The 8453-nt window shown below is 32.8% G+C and overlaps 1 pseudogene; it reads right to left on the minus strand.

Moving 5' to 3' along the window:
• Positions 1-1376: 1376 nt before the first annotated feature.
• On the minus strand, positions 1377-2738 carry LOC131166579 (phospholipase A1-IIgamma-like; annotated as a pseudogene).
• Between the last annotated feature and the right edge of the window lie 5715 nt (positions 2739-8453).

Genomic DNA, 8453 nt, shown 5'->3' on the forward strand with positions numbered 1-8453 from the left:
TTTACAAAATGTGTTTGGTCTTCTTTTTTCTTTTTTCTTTTTGAATAAAGTGTGTTGATATATTTCTTTTATTTTTCTGAAACATATAAGATTTTATTATAAGCAGGCAATGAAACCCCATATTAAAGTTGTCAGATCACAGTAAGCCATTTGAAGTACACACGGATACGTCAGACTATGCCATAGAAACTTAAAGATTTAAAATATAACTATCTTTAGTTAAAAACAATTGAAAAGAAAGAATAAATCAGGAGGCTTTATCACGTTAATTTCTTTTGAAAATTGTCAAAACACTTTGTAACATACAAGCCGAAGTAAAGGGAATGGATAATTATAAGTATAATTAATTCTAATTTGGTAAACTTTGGACATGAAAAGTAATAAAAGTAAATCACCAAAAATATAATTTGAGGAAAAATATAATGCTGTTTAATTGGGGGAAGACTTTGTCCTTATTTCTTTGGATGTACTATGTGCGGATTATTTGACAATACGTTACATCTCAATTTGGGAACTAGGTCATCAATAAACTAACCCAACAAAGTGATGACCAATTCATACACTAGAAAATATAAGCAAATCAAGATTAATTTTTTTTAAAATAAATAAAAACATCTATGATTTCCTATAAAATTACCAAAAGAGACCCATAGTCAGTATAATTGTTTAACAAAAGAATTGAGTTCGAAGTGTCAATCTAATTAGTTATTTTAATAGATTCATTAATTGGGCATTAGAAACATTTATCTTTTATTTAATAAAAATGTTAAAAAATTACTAAGCTAAATTTTCATAGGCAAATTAATGGATTTATTTAATTTTTTAGATATTTATAAAACTATTAATTATATGATGATTTTAATATATTCTAAAAATATTCTTTGGTGTAACCATAAAATTAATAAAATAGGTACTTTTCATATGTAAGAAATATAATTTATTTTAAAAAGTAATAATACATTTAATACAAATAATCATTAAATGATAACATACTTTATTTTTTAGTATAAAATTGAATGGACAACAATGAATAATAGAAAAAAAAAAGATTTACAAAGAAAATTAACTATGATTTTTTAAAATAATTTATAGTCATGAATTTGTAATTTGTTTTGGGAAGAAAAATTAACCAAGGGTTTTTTTTTGGTAATTTTTATGCGAAGTGAAACTAGTCATGTACCAATTTACATTGTTGAAACATAGGACAACACAGGTATATAACTTTATTGATTTATTCAATCATTAATTTATTTTGGTCAAACTCTCACCACCTTATTACCTTTAAAAAAATTAAAAAAAAAAAAATTCCTCCCACGAACTTATTCAATTCTCACCATGCATGAAGAAAGCTCGACTCATTTCATATTCATTGCTTTTCAGAAAAATCCATCGTCGTCCCTCTCATGATCCATGAGAACCCAAGACCCATTATCGCTTTGCACCAGGGACTTGTTCTTTATAACCCACCAGCTTGCAATCACAAGATACTCTTGCTTGACAATATCACCATATTTGTTCAAGAGTGCAATATCACGCTTCACTTCCAGCTTAAACTCTCCCTGTCCCTGAGGTCCATGCGCCCCAGCAACTGCATGCAAGTACACTTCCAGATCATGAGATCCCCTTGAGTCATCCTTCTTGTAGGGGGAGTTGGTGGCATCCACCACCAACTCCTCTCCCACCTCCACTTACCTCAAAAATGGGATCGACGGCGGAAGGGCGGGGATCGTATCCTTGAGGATTCTGATGCGGAGGACATGGAGAATATCACCAAGTTCAGAGATCAATGTGCGGAATCCCTTGTTGCCGACGCGGGGGCTTGCAAAGGCGAACGCAGTTACGGGACACGCATTTTCAGGGTGACCAGTGGGCTTATTGTATCCATTGGCCACGATGTCTGCTGCATTCAGAGTTGCAAGAGCTGCGCCTAGGCTGTGACCAGTAACGATGATGCTAATTTCCTCATCCTTGTAAGTGTCCACTAGTTTCCGAACCTCCTCTAACACCTGCAAAATCAAGGGATTAATTAATAAAATGTAAAAGAATTAATACTTCGAGCAAAATATTAGATATTACAAATCTAATTAATTACTTTTTTTTTGCTAGTTATTTACTTTATATGTATATAGATGTACCTGGTCTCTACAGCTGATATGATTGAGGTTAGAGCCTTCCTCCGCCGTAGTGTACAAGGAGTACCACCCAAAGTGCACCAAAGGATCAACGCCATTAGGGGATCCAAGTACTTCAGAAGCCGACACTAAGTTGGCCAGAGCATTGATAGCCCACTCTTCTTGCCGCCCGGTTCCCCTCCAAGCCACCAAAATGTCCCTCCTCCCCAGCACTGCGCCCCCCGACTCCGTACTCGCGGCCACGTACCCTATAAAGTTCGAGTTCCCGGCTACCGCCTCCGGCGACAGAGACTTCGCCAGCAAACGCTCGGAGTCGTCGTCAGTGTCCCCTCTGATGTTGGTGGTTGCATAGAAGTATCTCTTCACTTCGTAGCTGAAGGGGTTCCCATTTTGCAAGCCCACCTGCGAGAAGAGGCGTGTCTTTGCGAAGCGGGGAAGTCCGCAGTTCTTGAAACTCTCATCGGCGATGAAGTTGTCGCCGGTGGCACCGGCCCTCTCGTCGTAGTGGATGAGGTAGCGTCGGAGGTTGAGGTCCAGAGGCTCCAGCAGACCCTCCCAGTTCTTCTCGCCGCTCAGAAGCTTCCAGTTTTCTGCAATGCTGCCCATGATCACTCAATGATATATTATGTATCCATGGCAGTTGTAGTACTTTATCAAGCTGCTAGCTTCTTCTTGTTTATGCTCATGCTCTCTCCTGCAATGCAAACCTATGCATTTATATATAGCAATACAAGCCATGAATTTTTATTATAATAATATTAACAATTATTAATATTATTTCTCAATTTTTGCCATCCTCCTTTGTTAATTTATTTAATTATCTTCTTCTTGTATAATATTTTCTCACATGTCTTGCATGTTCAATCATTTCAATTCATGATCTTCCATCCTATAGGTGGCTCCTTAAGCAATAAAAATAATGATGATAATAATAATACAAATGAATGAATGAATGAATACTAGTTTTTTATACACACACACACACACATATTTAATTTATATAAATGGCGTGATCCACGAGATTAGATAGCGACAATAGATGAAGGCTAACTAGGTTGAATTAATAACTAAAGGTTGAATTAGCATTCTTTATTTTGAGTTGGAAAGATATTTTGGCTACCTGGTCATATGGACCCTTGTCATGGGTTGCATTAGTTCACATGAAAAATACATTTAATTGTGAACTAGTGAGCAACAAAACAATACAAAATTTAATTGTTATAGGAATTTAAATTATCATGAAACAACTCACCAGCATACTCTGTTAGAACTAGTGTCAATTGAAAGATAGTTTCATATTTAATTTATATAAATGGCATGATCCACGAGATTAGATAGCGACAATAGATGGAGGCTGACGAGCATGAATTAATGACTAAAGGTCGAATTAGTATTCTTTATTTTGAGTTGGAAAGATATTTTGGCTACCTATTCATGTGGGCCCTTTGTTATCTTGAAACAACTCACCAGCATACTCTGTCAGAACTAGTGTCAATTGAAAGATAGTTTCATACCGTGTATTGCTCAACACATTTAATTTGTTTTAGTTTGGCCCACACTTACATATTTAATTTGTATAAATGACATGATCCACGAGATTATATAGCGACAATAGATGGAGGCTGACAAGCTTGAATTAATAACTAAAGGTCGAATTAGTGTTCTTTATTTTGAGTTGGAAAGATATTTTGGCTACCTGTTCATATGGACCCTTGCCATGGGTTGCATTAGTTCACATGAAAAATACATTTAATTGTGAACTAGTGAGCAAGAAAACAATACAAAATTTAATTGTTATTGAAGTTTAAATTATCTTGAAACAACTCACCAGCATACTTTGTCAAAACTAGTGTTAATTGAAAGATAGATTCATACCGTGTATTGCTCAACACATTTAATTTGTTTTAGTTTGGCTCACACTTACATATTTAATTTATATAAATGGCATGAACCATGAGATTAGATAGCGACAATAGATGGGGGCTGACAAGCTTGAATTAATAACTAAAGGTCGAATTAGTGTTCTTTATTTTGAGTTCGAAAGATATTTTGGCTACCTGTTCATATGGACCCTTGTCATGGGTTGCATTAGTTCACATGAAAAATACATTTAATTGTGAACTAGTGAGCAAAAAAACAATATAAAATTCAATTGTTATTGAAGTTTAAATTATCATGAAACAACTCACCAGCATACTCTGTCAGAACTAGTGTCAATTGAAAGATAGTTTCATACCGTGTATTGCTTAACACATTTAATTTGTTTTAGTTTGGCTCACACTTACATATTTAATTTATATAAATGGCATGATCCATCAGATTAGATAGCGCAAATAGATGGGGGCTGACAAGCTTGAATTAATAACTAAAGGTCGAATTAGTGTTCTTTATTTTGAGTTGGAAAGATATTTTGGTTACCTGTTCATATGGACCCTTGTCATGGGTTGCATTAGTTCACATGAAAAATACATTTAATTGTGAACTAGTGAGCAACAAAACAATACAAAATTCAATTGTTATAGAAGTTTAAATTATCATGAAACAACTCACCAGCATACTCTGTTAGAACTAGTGTCAATTGAAAGATAGTTTCATATTTAATTTATATAAATGGCATGATCCACGAGCTTAGATAGCAACAATAGATGGAGGCTGACGAGCATGAATTAATGACTAAAGGTCGAATCAGTATTCTTTATTTTGAGTTGGAAAGATATTTTGGCTACCTATTCATGTGGGCCCTTTGTCATGGGTTGCATTAGTTCACATGAAAAATACATTTAATTGTGAACTAGTGAGCAACAAAACAATACAAAATTCAATTGTTATAGAAATTTAAATTATCTTGAAACAACTCACCAGCATACTCTGTCAGAACTAGTGTCAATTGAAAGATAGTTTCATATCGTGTATTGCTCAACACATTTAATTTGTTTTAGTTTGGCCCACACTTACATATTTAATTTATATAAATGACATGATCCACGAGATTATATAGCGACAATAGATGGAGGCTGACAAGCCTGAATTAATAACTAAAGGTCGAATTAGTGTTCTTTATTTTGAGTTGGAAAGATATTTTGGCTACCTGTTCATATGGACCCTTGTCATGGGTTGCATTAGTTCACATGAAAAATACATTTAATTGTGAACTAGTGAACAACAAAACAATACAAAATTCAATTGTTATAGAAGTTTAAATTATCATGAAACAACTCACCAGCATACTCTGTCAAAACTAGTGTCAATTGAAAGATAGATTCATACCGTGTATTGCTCAACACATTTAATTTGTTTTAGTTTGGCTCACACTTACATATTTAATTTATATAAATGGCATGAACCACGAGATTAGATAGCGACAATAGATGCGGGCTGACAAGCTTGAATTAATAACTAAAGGTCGAATTAGTGTTCTTTATTTTGAGTTGGAAAGATATTTTGGCTACCTGTTCATATGGACCCTTGTCATGGGTTGCATTAGTTCACATGAAAAATACATTTAATTATGAACTAGTGAGCAAGAAAACAATACAAAATTCAATTGTTATTGAAGTTTAAATTATCTTGAAACAACTCACCAGCATACTTTGTCAGAACTAGTGTCAATTGAAAGATAGTTTCATACCGTGTATTGCTCAACACATTTAATTTGTTTTAGTTTGGCTCACACTTACATATTTAATTTATATAAATGGCATGATCCACGAGATTAGATAGCGCAAATAGATGGGGGCTGACAAGCTTGAATTAATAACTAAAGGTCGAATTAGTGTTCTTTATTTTGAGTTGGAAAGATATTTTGGCTACCTGTTCATATGGACCCTTGTCATGGGTTGCATTAGTTCACATGAAAAATACATTTAATTGTGAACTAGTGAGCAACAAAACAATACAAAATTCATTTGTTATAGAAGTTTAAATTATCATGAAACAACTCACCAGCATACTCTGTTAGAACTAGTGTCAATTGAAAGATAGTTTCATATTTAATTTATATAAATGGCATGATCCGCGAGCTTAGATAGCGACAATAGATGGAGGTTGACGAGCATGAATTAATGATTAAAGGTCGAATTAGTATTCTTTATTTTGAGTTGGAAAGATATTTTGGCTACCTATTCATGTGGGTCCTTTTTCATGGGTTGCATTAGTTCACATGAAAAATACATTTAATTGTGAACTAGTGAGCAACAAAACAATACAAAATTCAATTGTTATAGAAGTTTAAATTATCTTGAAACAACTCACCAGCATACTCTGTCAGAACCAGTGTCAATTGAAAGATATTTTCATACGGTGTATTGTTCAGCACATTTAATTTGTTTTAGTTTGGCCCACTTGTTTCATTTTTCTTGAATGTAAATGCAAGACATTGTTACGTATATATAACTTATAAGATGTAGAGATTGCTACTCATTATTAGAAACTCAAGTAGTTGGTGATGGGGGATGACATGGAGATGATGATAGTTTTTGATAGAGAATCTCTAGTTAGCTTAGAGATGGAAAGACTCTTGCCAACTAGGATGAGGCTATAATCTAATGAGAGGAGCATTGTGATCGTGCATAAGGATTCGATCAATGGGGGAACATATAATTCAAACTATCATTTATTACGTCACATAAAAAAATAAAACAATTAGGGAGTGTCATGTGCCTCCGACAATACTTGAGTTTTAGTTAAGTAAGATTTATCGGAAATAGGATAACCTTAACTAACCGTGGTTTAAACTCACCAAACCAAAAATCTCTCTAAAAGATCTTAGGATTCGAGATTGTCCGGGGGACTCTCCATGTACTCTATGACCAACACAAGGTGTGTCACAGTGGGTACTTGCTCAAGTCCTATGATTTCTATGTTGGAGGGAGGTGGACTAAGGTTAACTCTCAGTGAATATCTAAGCCCAATGAAGCCTTTCAATAGAAAGGAAAAAAAGACACATGAAATCCATGAGATGTCATTAATTTTTAATATAAAAAGCTTTTTAATTTAAAATTTTCTGAACTATCAGGCGGATAGATGGGGCGATTCAAGTGATATCTAATGTAGATCCAACTTAATTTTAATTTAAAATACAAAAAATATCTTTCATTATTAAATTGCTAAACTTAGACAATTTCTTCAAATTAGATAGTTTGACTTTTGACAATATTTTTTCATTTAAGTCAATTAATGAAAATAATTTAGTCTCCTACTTATTCAAAAGAGTCAGTCATTAGACAAGCAAAAATTAAGAAAGTATATTACATTTGTTTTCATGCATATTCTCTGTTATTTTAAATCTCAATTCCCATTTGCTTAGTTCAAAAACTTTTTTCATGTGGGCTTTGTGTGAAAATATATTTCAAGAATTTAGAGAGGATAAACTTGACAATCATATTATATATAGGAGGTTATTTGTTTTCTTAATTATTTAAGAAAATAAAGCAATTAATGAGCACACAATTTAACACTATTGCTAATAAAAGAGTGCAATAAGGTCAATTTAATTTGTGCGTCAACAAATAATATTTACTTGACATTCATGGCTTGTGAATGAAAAAAAAAAGGTTAAATACATTGATTTAGGATAATTTTTAAATAAACATGCAATTAATCTATGCGCTAACCATACATTTTTATAAACTTATTTCTCTTATGAAAAGAATCTAATAAGTACATATCTTAAATTACATAATCCATTATAAAATATTTTTTTAATTTAACTGTGCGAAAAAAAAAATTATTCTCACAATTTTTAATTTTAAAATTTAAGATTATTATAATTTAACATTTGGGTTTTAGAGATGGAAGGGAACCACTTGATTTGCTTATATTTGTTGTAGTCTTATGTTATTTTTATTTTTATTTCTTTTTTAACAAAAACTCTAAATTTATTGAGGACTCTCACTTATGGTAGAGGAATACCGTGATTACAAACATGTCATAATGGATTTACAAATAAACAATCAAAACCAAACCAGGCAGCAAAACCAAAACAAGCCTATCAAAACTCATACCAATAACTAACTAAACCAAACTAAACATGTCCATATGTAATCAAAACAAAAAAACACAAACAAAAACAAATAACCTGCAAACTGATGTCAATTACTTACAAAACAACACCCGAGGAAAACATATGAGAACCAAATGATGACAATTAAAGACGAAAGCTTGGAATACTTATCTTATCTATACGAATTAGACCTCTCATTTTATTCGGCATCACATCACGTACAAAATATTTCCTCATGTTGCCTCCCTCACCTTGACGAGCCAAGTAATCTGCCACTTGATTATCTTCTTTAAATTGGTACTTTATAGAGAATTGAAAGC

The sequence above is a fragment of the Malania oleifera genome, chromosome 10 (genome assembly GCF_029873635.1).
Source record: "Malania oleifera isolate guangnan ecotype guangnan chromosome 10, ASM2987363v1, whole genome shotgun sequence".
Lineage (NCBI taxonomy): Eukaryota > Viridiplantae > Streptophyta > Magnoliopsida > Santalales > Ximeniaceae > Malania > Malania oleifera.